This window comes from Euprymna scolopes, chromosome 1 (assembly GCF_053919585.1).
Source record: "Euprymna scolopes isolate OS-2025 chromosome 1, ASM5391958v1, whole genome shotgun sequence".
Lineage (NCBI taxonomy): Eukaryota > Metazoa > Mollusca > Cephalopoda > Sepiida > Sepiolidae > Euprymna > Euprymna scolopes.
In genome coordinates, this window is record NC_136482.1 from 180,276,243 (window position 1) to 180,286,318 (window position 10,076).

Sequence of the window (10,076 nt, forward strand, 5' to 3'; positions counted from 1 at the left end):
TTTGCCGGTTTCTAGAAATGACATTTTAAACGATTGTAATTTATTTAATGCATATTATTCTTACTTAAACATATCACCATGATTAATTTATCATTTTTTTCTTTCGGATTTATTAAAGCATCATTCATATTTTTGCACGATATTCTCACCCATGTTGACCTGAAAAAGACCTTCTTTAATCAACAGAAACGGAATCATCTCCCATCGAGATAATGCTCGCCCTCACACAGCACTACTGACCAAATATCTCCTAGGAGAATTTGGTTGGGAAATTTTGCCCCATCCTACATATTCTCTTGATGTAGCGGATTATCACTTATTTTGATGATTGCAAAGTCATGTAGATGGTGTAGGAGATTGAACATGTGTTAGTTTAATATTTCCCATCAAAACCTATAAGCTCCTTGACAAATGGAATCACGTTCTAAAGAACGAAACGTCGTTAATGTTATGAATAAAATTTTTTTTAAAGGCACAGTTGTTCATTTTCTGGATGAAATTTTAAATTGGCAAAAACTTTTTAAAATTGATTTTGCTGAACCAAATTATATATTATTGTTTCTTTTAGTAATTTTGGATATGGAGCCGGGGCGACGCCAATAAAAGCTGCTATGTGCACACACACGCGAGCATGTTCCAAATGGATATTGGATCACCATTCTTGTGTCCCATAAAAATTATCACCGAAAGCAAAAAATGTTTACATTGCGGGATCAGGAGGTTATGAAATGCAAAACGGAAAAAAAAAAAAAAAAAAAAAAAGAAAGAAATAAAAAAAAAAGTAGAATGTAATATTTTAATATTTACATTCCCAGGAATGTCGGTTGATGTTTGAATAAGACAGAATATAAACAACTGAAGAAGAAGAGAAAGAAGACTAAAGCTGACAACCATCGAGGGTGATTGACATTTTCTTTGCGTCGTTGTCACACACAAACCAATCCCTATAACTAACATCTCTCTTCCCCCCTCTCTCTCTGTCGATGGGGGAAAAACACTTAATTGTAAATAAAACATATGTTGAGAAATTCGTCTCTGTGTTGATTTGGAGAATAACGACAAAAGAATTGTCAGGTTCATATATGATTTTAGCAAACATTTGCAAAGTGCAAGCTAGAAACTTTATATATATATATATATATATATATATATATATATATATGATTTTCAGAATGTGAGAGATTGTATATAATAAATTCCACAGCCAAACCACGTCGCAGCCCACAAGAGCCATGACAGTCAAAGAACCGGAAGTCCAAAACTCGAGTTTCGCCCTCATTTGGGCTCATCAGTTAGACACATCCAAACTCAGGATTCGAAACCCGAGCCTCTTGCATGCAAGGCAAGCACTCTACCAACTGAGCAAACGCCCTGCATGCAAGAATTTCTTGGACTTCCGGTTCTTTGACTGTCATGGCTCTTGTGGGCTGCAACGTGGTTTGGCTGTGGAATTTATTATATATATATATATATATATAAATATATATATATATATATATTTAACAATACAACAGTAAGAGTAGTCAGAGGAAGCAGGAAAATAGGCGCCATAAACCCGTTACACCAAATGCATAGGAATAAATAATATTTTAGATGTAGACATTTACCTGGATGATTCCTTTTCAACCATGAATAAGCACTGATGCAATCTGAATTTTGAAGTTTATTTAAAAAGTGAAAAGAAAAAAAATAGTTAAAAATACAATTGTTGACTTAATTTATTGTACTACAAAACAAAAACATATTTTGTTGCATTTCATTTTTATTAACTTTTATAAAAAAATACTTTGTAGCATGGTCCCTGGCGTGGTAGATGCCATTTTGAAGCATCTTCGGATATGACCAAGAACCACATTGCTTTAGCAAAGGAAGAAAATGAACGAATATATATATATTTTTTTTTTAGTCCCCCGACAAAAGGAGGGTAGACCTGTAAATTCACCCTTGTCCGTTCATTCGTTTGTCTGTTCGTTCGTTCATTTGTCCGTTTGTCCATTCGTCTGTCCGTACTTTCCTCAATAACTACCCCTTGAAATGCTTTGAAATTTTGCACAAACATTAAACATTATATGAGTAAAAATGTAACCGAATGGATTTTGCGGGAAAGTTCCAGTTGCCCCCTACTATAGTGGGCGCCTTTCTGCGATTTTTGAGCGATTATTCGAAAAAATAGGTACCTTTACACGAATAAGGAGGATTTTTTTTTTCATGTTTGAGTGATCCGTCCTTGATTTTTCATTTTAATATACTTTCATAGAAATGTTTCTGCTATGTAAAAAAAAAACTATTTTCTTTACGTCACAAGTGTCATGCTCATACATGAATTCCATAGCTAATATAACATACTGACCCAACGGGTCACGGGTAGTCTCGTACTAAATAAATGTATTTTTATAAGTATAACAAAATGTACATAAAAGAAATATAAGGTAATTGTTTAGAATCAATTTAAGAAAAATTTTATACTATAAGTTATAAGTTCATAAAAATGCACCTTGAAAATCGATAAATTTCAAATTAAATCTTATACCTTCATTTTTAAAGTTTATATAAAAAATGGCACTTGCAAAGGAACAACATTTTTGGTTTTCAATTTGGAGATTTCGAGAGCGTACAATAGGGGCAGACAATTGAAATTTGAGGACCGAATCAAAAATCTCAAGAACAATGATTGCGTGTGTTTTTGTTACACATGAAAGTAGAAAATCTAGAAAATTATAATAACACAAAATAGTTTGTTTTTCAAGTAGAAATTTCTTTTATTTTTTTCATAACAAAGTCAAAATTTTGAAATTTGAGATATTTTTTTTTAATCAAAATGTTCAATTTTCTTAATGAATAAATAACTGAATAAAAGTTGTCAAAATAATATGCACAATTTTCTTAACAAAGTCAAAATTCTAAAATTGAACATAAATTTAATATAAATATCAATTGTGTAAGTTTTTATTTACAGGGGTTACTAATCTCTTATAAAATAAATTTTTCAATTTTTGTAATAATTTTTTTTACACATCTATTGAATTAAAACAAATTGAAAAAAATTATGATAACACAAAATAAAGATATATTTTGTGTTTGTAATGAATGTTTGGAGAAATCCTTCAGGAATTCTTAAATTGCATTTATCTACCCTTGATATACGCTCTCAAAATCTCCAAACTGGAGACCAAAAAAGTGATTTCTTTTGCAGTAATGCACAAATGCAAAAAAGTAAAAAAGAAATACCCCCCCCCCCAAAAAAAAATTTTTTCCTGTCTTTTTCTCTCTTACTCTCCATCTCTGTACTGCTCTAACCAAGTATGCCGACCTGTTCCACAAATCCTAAAAACCTCAACATGAAACATCTCAAAAAAAAAAACTTGAATAAACCTAGAACCCCTTCTTCCAATGTAGACCTCTACTACCATGTCTCCTTCTCCAACATCAGGGGTCTACGTTCCAACCTTCCAGAGGTTGAAACCCAATTACAGGAGACGACACCGGACATATTCTTTCTAAGCGAAACTAGAATAGGGCCGGCCACTTCCCTAGATGAGTTCATAATTAACGGATACTCTAACTTAACATCTAAATCTGACCCCCAAGATCGCCATGGGCATGGAATATGTGCCTACATTAAAGATGGCTTCCCATGTGGCAGGGATATCTCTAGAGAAGATCCTAATTTAACTTATATGTGCTTCTGGGTTGCACTTGCTTACACCACTGCATTTATATTTGCCCTCTATCGCCCCCACAACAGCGGAGTTACTATCTTTAAGTGTATATCTGAGAAAACAGACCATATCCTGTCTGCACACCCCTCGGCTAACATCCACATCTGTGGTGACTTCAACGTCCATAACGTGGAATGGCTGACCCACTCAAATAAGACGGACGATGAGGGGAGGTTCTGTCATGATTTTGCCATTGCTTATGACCTCACTCAGATTGTTCGCGAGCCCACGTGTGTGCCCGATACTACAGGTCAATATGCAAGCCTCCTAGACCTTTTTCTCACAACTTCCCCTGAGCTATGTTCATGTTCCGTTCTTTCTCCTCTAGGATCCTCTGATCACTCTGTCGTATCAGTTAAGATAAAAATGAAATGTAATAAGTCCCCAGACGTACCCCTCCACCGTACTGTATACCGATACTCCATGGTTGACTAGGATAGCTTCCATACATTTATATCTGATCTACCTCTGCATTCCATGTTTAAAAAGGATGTGTCCTCTATAGTATCACACCTGACTGAATGGTTAATTGTAGGCATAGACCGATTCATACCATCTAAAAAATTCCAACAAAAACCTACCACCCAGCCAGCCAGCCAGCCAGCCAGCCATGGTTCTCCCCTGAATGTGCAACATAATAGATGCACTGAGACTAAAGCTGCTTTCAGGATTGCCAGCAACTACTGTAAAAGAGTAATAAAAAATGCAAGAGAGCTATATGCTCAGTCTGTTAAATCCAAAGTAGCTGATCAGCGACTTGGTTCCCACTAGTTTTGGCAAATAACAAATAGGATCCTAAACAGAAGTGTGCGTTCTATTCCAACCATTATCAACGGACCAGAGGTCATCTCCTCAGCTTCAGACAAGGCCAAACTATTTTACAAGAACTTAGCAGCTAATTCTACCCTATGCGATGAAGGCCATCAACTCCCCATATTTCCTCCTATAACACAAAACACGCTAGGTAACATACAAATATCTGTGCATGAGGTCACCAAGCTAACCAAGAACCTTGATTCCAGTAAAGCTACTGGCCCTGACGACATCCCAATTATAGTGTTAAAAAAGCTTCAACTAGAACTTGCTCCCATACTTACGAAACTGTTTAAATGTTGCCTTAAGGAGAAGTGCTTTCCAACACCCTGGAAAACCTCATTAATATGCACTGTATTTAAGAACTCAGGTGATAAGTCATCTCCCTCTCAGTACAGACCAATAAGTCTCCTGTGTATCATGAGTAAGTTGCTGGAATCCATATGAAATAGAGAAATAGTCAACCACCTCAGCAGAAATAACCTTCTTAGTGACACGCAATATGGTTTCCGTTCTGCAAGATCTACTGCAGATGTGCTAATGATTATATCTCATAGGATTAGTGAATCTCTTGACAGAGGCTTCCTTTCCAGGGCAATTGCTCTTGACATATCAAAGGCCTTCGACAAGGTATGGCATAAAGGCCTACTTGACAAGATCTCCAGCTACAGTATAACTGGAAATCTTCTCTCTATTATTAAATCATTTCTCTCTGATAGGCTCATAAGAGTAGTGGTTAATGGACAAAAATCAGAGGCCTGCAGTATTAATGCTGGAGTCCCTCAAGGGTCCATCCTGGGCCCAACTCTCTTCCTAATCTACATCAATGATCTCCCTAAACACATACTTAAATCATTCGTTGACATCTATACTGATGACACGACCATCTACAGCAACACATCAAAGGCTGTAAATGACAAAGCTCTCTCTGATTCTCTGTCCTCTGATCTCGAACAAGTGGTTCAATGGGGGAAGACGTGGCTGGTTAACTTTAATGCATCTAAAACCTAACTCCTATCTTTACATCATCAACGCTCTGATCCTCATCTGGCATCAATTGAAATGGATGGCTCTCGTCTAGGAGAAGCCCCATCTTTTGACAAGCTTCTGGGCTTGACCTTCACTCCTGATCTGAAATGGAACACGTACATCAAGTCTGCTGCCAAGGTCGCTGGAAAGATGGTAGGATCCTTCTACCGCTCCAGAAGATATCTCTCTACTGATGCAATTCTCTATCTATATAAAAGCCAAGTATGTCCAAGGATGGAATACTGTTGCCATATCTGGGCAGGAGCTGCTAAAAACAGCCTATCCTGCCTTGACAGAGTACAAAATAGACTTCGTGGCTTAGTGGGGGATGCCCTTTTCTCTTCCCTGCAACCTCTCTCCCACAGAAGAGACGTTGCAAACCTATCTTTGTTTTATCGTTATTTTCATGGCAGGTGCTCGTCTGAACTCCAATCTCTTGTCCCCTCTCGTCAGTCTTTTACAAAAAACACCCGTCTAGCTGAATCCACTGTCAAAAACTTTCCCCACTCTTTATCTATGCCTAAATCAAAACATAGATTCCATGAACAAAGCTTCTTTCTTAGAACTGCACGTTTGTGGAACTCTGTTCCGTCTGCTTGCTTCCCTCCTGACTACAACTTGGATGTCTTCAAGTCCAACATAAACAAATTCCTGATGAACCGCCCGTTAAGTAGACACTTTAAATATCCACACTAACGTACTGTACTTACAATAACCCTTATCCCTGAGTGGCTTCCGGGCCTTGATAAGTGGTGACCACCTTGTAAAAAAAAAAAAAAAATTAATTTGTTTAACTATTTTCATGCCTTGCAAGAAATGCTTTTCTAACTTGTAAACATATGCACATACCTAAATTTATATTTTCCTTTGAAACAAGATTGTAGGATCGAAGGGAGCAGCTGAGTCTGTTCGAGCACAATTCTTCTCCCAACGTGTGGTGAACGTATGGAACCAGCTGCCAGTAGAAGTGGTATCTGCAGAGTCACCCAATATCTTCAAAGCAAGACTAGACAGACACTGGAGGAATCACCCGCTTCGCTTTGACTATAAATCTTGTATTGATAGACTGTAATCTCGGGTGTATAGGCCTGTGTTCCTTCTCACCATGTATTGTATTGTTACATTTTTAACAACATAGAATTTAGTTTTTTGGAGGAGGTATTTAGCTGAATGTTTTAATCTATAACTTTACTACTACTACTACTACTACTACTACTACTACTACTACTACTACTACTACTACTACTATTATTGTTGTTGTTGTTATTATTATTATTATTTGTTTTTTTTTACTCACTAGGAGTAGTTACACAGGCCATCATAAAAGATTTCTCTTTGAGAACAACTTGTGTTCTCTGGAGTGAGTGACAGCAAGTCCTCCTAGATTTCCAGCACTCTCGACCTCATTCGATAACCTTTGCAAAAGAATTTGCGTTATTGCAACAGCCGCTTAGCATTGATTTCCCGTTGGCAGTGAGATTGGTTTTTACTGGAATTTGGGTGGCAATAAGCCTCCCCAAGATCTCAGTCCTCTTTGCACTCATCCAGCGGAGGTCTGGCTAGTGCTTTCTCTCCACGCTCTTTCCATCCACCTTAACCCTTATTATTATTATTACTATTATTATACGAATCTTGTTTTTCTTTTTACAGTAAAACAAATGAATCTAATAACCGACCAAATCTGCTTATGATAAATAATATGAATATTTTTTACAGAGGTGTTGAATATTATGACTTTCGGGCAGCGTCAAGTTACCCAAGAGAGCGAGTGAACCAAAAGATAAACACTGCGATGTATTCAATGTTATTGACATCTATATAGCTATAAAAGTGAGAATGGATGTGTGTGAGGACAATTCTCAACCTATATACTCAATGAATTTTTGATCCACAGACTTGAAATTTGATATATAGGGTATTCAGACACATGGAAAACTTTTTAATCGGTTTTCATCCGGAAAAGGGACTACTGATAGGTAAAAATTGAGAATTTCTACGTGGGAGTTATCGGATTTTTATCTGTGTCAACTGTTTCATGAATGTGCATGCGTGAATTGTTCACATGATAGATTACTTATGTTAAGAATAAGTAGGTTTGAAAACACGTTTTAAAGACGTGTTAAGCTGGCCTAATGGTTATCGTACTTGATTCATTGTCTTTAGGTTTTGATTTTGATCTCAGCTTGAGTATTTCTTTTTTACTTTCAAGAAGTGAATTGTTTAGAAAAAACATAATACATGCACATGTCTCAGTTCCTGTATGAATTAAAATACAACATTTATGCATATTTTATGACCGGGCTAGGCCAAGTGGCCTGCTAGTATGAAATATTTCAATAAATAAAAATGTTGAAAGAAAATACTTGAAACAATAGCAGATTTTAAAGTCGCAATGAGTCATAATATCCAATCAAAGGAAAGCCTGACAAAGTTCCCCCTTTCCCTATGTTAAGAATGGTTTTCTAAATAATAACATTATTATTTGGAAACTCATTCTTTACACGGAAGGGGGCTTTAAGTATCCTATTCTTACACTGCCTTCTTATTTTGCATACTATAATAATCATATTGTGTCCGAGATGGGTATATTTGCTGATAATACAATGCTCTATAACATGCTTGTGGAAAGAACGGATGTCCGCAAATCTAAGATAATGGCAGAATCGTTAGAAAATTACCTCCAGACGATAGTGGAATGGCGCCGCAAATGGATGGTCACATTTAATGCTAGTAAAACTAAGCTGCTCTCCTTTAACAATTACAAGATGCCTCTCCGACCACTGATATCCATGACAAATAACACCCTACTTGAGAATTCTTCCTTCAAATTCTTTGGCTTAACATTCACGAGCAATACGAACTGGAAAAAATACTTTGACGACATTGCAAAAGCTGCTGCAAAGAAGGTGGGTTTGCTCTATCGAGCTAGAAGACCACTCACACCTGAGAGTATCCTGTACTTTTACAAGGCCACCATTCGCCCATGCATAGAGTATTGTTGTCACATCTGGGATGGTGCATCTACCACTAGTCTCTCCCTCTTGGATAAAGTCCAAAAAAAGAGTTTTCAACCTAATATATCCCACTTTGTCAACTAAGCTCCAATCCCTGTCCCATCACCGCAATGTTGCATCTCTGTGCCTGTTTTACAAATATTTTAATGTAATGTGCTCTGATGAACTTGTTGTACTTGTGCCCCCTCAACGTACATAACACCGACAAAGCCGCTTAGCAACAAAATCTCACCCTTTCACTGCTGAGGTCCCTAAATGCCAGAAAGCTTTCTATTCTAATAGTTTCTGTCTTTGAACAGCTAAACTTTGGAATTCGCTTACTGCTTCCTACTTCTCTGGCTGTACTGATATGCAGAAGTTTAAATGTAATGTAAACCAACATCTTGTTAATCTTTCCTAGGCATGGTTACAAATAGTAGCCCCTTACGACCATATGCCTTGTTAAGGGTGAACATGAGTCCCCCCCCCAAAAAAAAACAATAAGCAAACAAACAAGCAAACAAAACACAATCGTCGACTATTTTGAATTGTTTATGAAAAACATTCAAATAGCATTTTGTATGATGAACTAATACTTATCCATTCTATGCCCCCCCCTCGCCAAACTTTCACGAGAAACACCCGTCTAGCAGAAAACGCTATCACTAATTTCCCCCACTCTTTATCTGTGCCTAAACCTAAACGTAGATTCCATGAGCAAAGCTTCTTTCTTAGAACTGCACGCCCATGGTATTGTCTTCCGTTTTCCTGCTTTCCAGTTGACTACAATATGGTTGTCTTCAAGTCTAACGTAAACAAGTTTTTGATGAGCCGTTCCATAAAAGTTAACAAATTTACCGAATTTCCATTACTGACGATTACTATATTGTCCAATTTCTACTGTACACTCTTTAACCCTTATCCTCGAGTGGCCTCTTGGCCTTGATAAGTGGTGACACCTTCGTAAAAAAAAAAAAAAAAAATTTTTTAATTCGAAATAAATTTTTATAAACGTATATAATAAAATCATTGAAAGTGATTTGATGGCTACTTACATGGCAGGGTAATGAAGATCAAGTAAAAAACAATAATAGCTTTGTGCATGGTTGCGAGTTGAATGAAAATTTCTTAGTCGAGTTAAATTGTCGTTTGCTTCAGGACAGTTATCACGTTGAACTGGTGTTCAACAAGTTGATTTGATAAATGAAGTGTCAACTTAGTATTTATGTATTACGTGGATATTCATGCGTAATCAATAGTCAGGATATTTGATTGAAAAAATCAATACGTGTGCATTTATATTACTCATACTTGTAGTTGACCGCCTTCTCTCCGGTGATACATGATCAGGCTGCCTGAAGATACCGGCTTCCTGGCCTAAAATGCATCACACATTGATATCATTGCTTTGATTTCCTTTCCCTTTTGCAAAACTCAATCATGTTCTGCAAAGCCACAGACAAAAACAATATTCTCTCTCTTTCTTGCTCTATTTTTCTTTACTTTTCTTTTTCCTCCTTCT

The 10,076-nt window shown here is 36.7% G+C and overlaps 1 long non-coding RNA gene across 1 annotated transcript in view; it reads right to left on the reverse strand.

Moving 5' to 3' along the window:
* LOC145277873 (uncharacterized) overlaps positions 1–9,762 on the reverse strand; it is a 19,882-nt gene extending 10,120 nt beyond the window's left edge. The window contains exons 1-2 of the long non-coding RNA XR_013868232.1: positions 9,610–9,762; positions 1,608–1,649 (exon numbers count right to left, since the gene is read on the reverse strand). This is a non-coding gene — a long non-coding RNA (uncharacterized LOC145277873). The remainder of the gene's footprint in view (positions 1–1,607; positions 1,650–9,609) is intronic.
* Between the last annotated feature and the right edge of the window lie 314 nt (positions 9,763–10,076).